The sequence below is a fragment of the Lactuca saligna genome, chromosome 8 (genome assembly GCF_052625555.1).
Source record: "Lactuca saligna cultivar CGN05327 chromosome 8, ASM5262555v1, whole genome shotgun sequence".
Classification (NCBI taxonomy): domain Eukaryota; kingdom Viridiplantae; phylum Streptophyta; class Magnoliopsida; order Asterales; family Asteraceae; genus Lactuca; species Lactuca saligna.
The window spans coordinates 232,131,336-232,133,979 of NC_136424.1; the positions used below are offsets into that span (position 1 = coordinate 232,131,336).

At 36.0% G+C, this 2,644-nt stretch overlaps 1 non-coding gene across 1 annotated transcript; it reads left to right on the top strand.

Moving 5' to 3' along the window:
• The first annotated feature begins 2,290 nt into the window (after positions 1-2,290).
• On the top strand, positions 2,291-2,395 carry LOC145013610 (small nucleolar RNA R71). Its single transcript, XR_013665158.1, has one exon. It is a non-coding gene; the product is annotated as a small nucleolar RNA R71 (small nucleolar RNA).
• Positions 2,396-2,644: the final 249 nt, after the last annotated feature.

A 2,644-nucleotide genomic window follows, 5' to 3' on the forward strand; every position in this document is an offset into this window, starting at 1 on the left:
TGCATAGATAGGTAAGGGTGTTTTTCTAAGGGTAATTTAACCTGAAAATCTAACATGCGACTCAAATTTTGTACCAAATTTGAGGAATTAGTAACGAAATTAAACTTGAACATAAACCCTAAGTTCGAAATTCGTAACATTAGACAAATTCCATTTATCAAATATATTTTATTATTATGATTTTTTTGAAAAATATTTTTTTCTTACAATTTGGATCCTACACTTGATTTCAAAAATTACGCAAAATTACAAAGATATCTATCCTAAAATTCAAAAACAAAGAAATAAAAGAAGAAAGGAAAATACAAACCGAGCTCGGGTTGCCTCCCGAGAAGCACTTCTTTTTATGGTGTCATGAGCTGGACTCCTTCCTGTCTTACGGTGTTGCGGTTGGCAGTGGAATATCCATTTGCTGGTTTTGCTCCTTCCACCTCCTTTTGTAATCTTGAACACGTCTTATAAACGTTTTCTTGGTGTTTTCTTTCTTTTTTTGAACGTTGCATTCCACATGCTTTCTTTGAACTCCTTTCAGTTTTTCATCATTCGAGTCCTTCAGTTGGTTTTCTAATAATCCTTTTTTTTGTCTATCCCCTTTCTAGCATCATTTACCTCCATTCATTCTTTATCACCCTCATCTTCACTTGAACTTATCTCTTTACTTGGACAAACCTCTTATTCTTCTTGTATTTTTGGTTAAGTAAAGTCAAATACCTCAAAGATCATTGGGACTGAGGCCCTTGGTTTAGTGAGCTTGATTACTTCCTTAGGCTTTTCTCTTGTTTGGACCTCTTCTTCCATTAATTTTTCTAGTTCTTCAAGTTCATTGTCTTCATCCATAATGAATACTTTATTTTTAGCTTTAAAGTTCTCGTATCTTTCTTCAACTCTAAATGTCAACTCCTCTTTTCCCACTATCAAACTAAGCTTCGATTCATGAACATCTACCAAGGATCACACGGTATTAAGCAATGGGTGTCCAAGGATAATAGGAACATCTTCATCCTCTTTCATGTCTATTACCACAAAGTCAACTAGAAAAACAATTTTTCCAATTTTTACCAACATATCTTCAATTATGCCTCGAGGACGAGTCACTGAATGATTTGCCATGTGAATTGTCACTCTTATGGTCTTCAATTCTGGATGGTTGAGCTTCTGATGAAACGAAGAAGGCATTAAGTTTATGCTAGCTCTAGAATCAGCCAAGGAAAATGTCTTCGTGTTATTTCCAAACTCACAAGGTAAAGTAAGGCGGCCGGGATCTCCCAATTTATTTGCTATTAGGGATTTTTTGCTAATGTGTCAATAAATGGGGTATTAACTGGAATACCCTTAACTTGTTGCATAAACTTCTGATGTACTTGTTCCAATGGATGTAATCTAGCTCGAGAAGGAAACGGTAACGGAAGTTGATATGGCTTGATAAAACAAGAAAATTTATGATCAGTAAATGGTTGTTCCTCATGTCGTGAGAGATGGGTACCAATACCAATTTTTTCTTCAATCTTCTTTCTTTTCAGCTGTGGATTGGGCTACTTTGTGTCTTCATCTAATGCCTCTACAAAATCATAGATTGTGTCTTATTCAGTTGATATGGCCATTACATGAGATTGCGGCTTTTGGTCGGGAATTTTAGGTGGTAATCGTTCATTAACTAGTGTAGTTAATTTCTCGAGTGGAGTCTCAATGTTTTTGATGGACACTTGTTGGTTTCTAATGGTAATATCAGTTGCATCGTGTCATTTTTCAGAAGCCTCCATAAAACTATTAAGCATTAACTCAAGATCCATCTTCTTCTGGGGTGGTGGTTGTTCCTTTTCATAAGAGCCCTGTCTGATTTACCGATTCTTTTCTTCTTTTTTGCTTCTTCTATTCTTCATATGACAACCATTCTTTCTTTAGCTTCCTCTAATCTTCATCGAATCGGTCTCCACTAGAATAACAAATTTGAGCTCTTCTATTCATGTTTTCGTCGAAGTTGCAATCCTTTGTTAAGTGTGGACCATTGCAATTTTCGCTACCCACACGTTTTGCGTGTATTCATTGATCTGTTACTTCATTCTTCGATCCATGTTATTTAACATTGGCAAAACTACTGCCATGTCTTCCGAAGCACCATTTACGACTCCCTTTGATCCGTCTTGTCAAGGGTTGTTGTATTCTATTGAATGATTGGAAAACTCTTCTATTAGTTCTTTAATTGTAATGAGATTCTTCTTTGTAAGAGGTCCTTTAGAATCGAGGATTTGCCTCCCCATCATAAAATACAGATACTTCTTGTTGCCCATTAAGATAATTTTGGGGACAATTTCTTAGTAAACCCTTATATCTTCCCCATGCTTCATATAATGATTCCCCTACTTGTTGCTCAAAATTAGATAGCCTTATTAAGTTTAGAAACCTTCAGCTTTGCAGAAATCGGCCTTGGCGGCCGATTAATTGGCGATTAATCACTTGGCGGTCTTGAACCGATTACGAGTAGGGTGCTTGGTGGAAATTGGTCAAAATTGGTCAAACTTATGCTTGGCGGTCCTTGGCTGGCCTTGGCGGTCCTCGGCGGTCATAGACGGGAAATATTTAAAAAATTCAAAAGTTTTAATTTTCAAATATTATACCAAAATTTTAAATTTTCAAAATTTAAAAT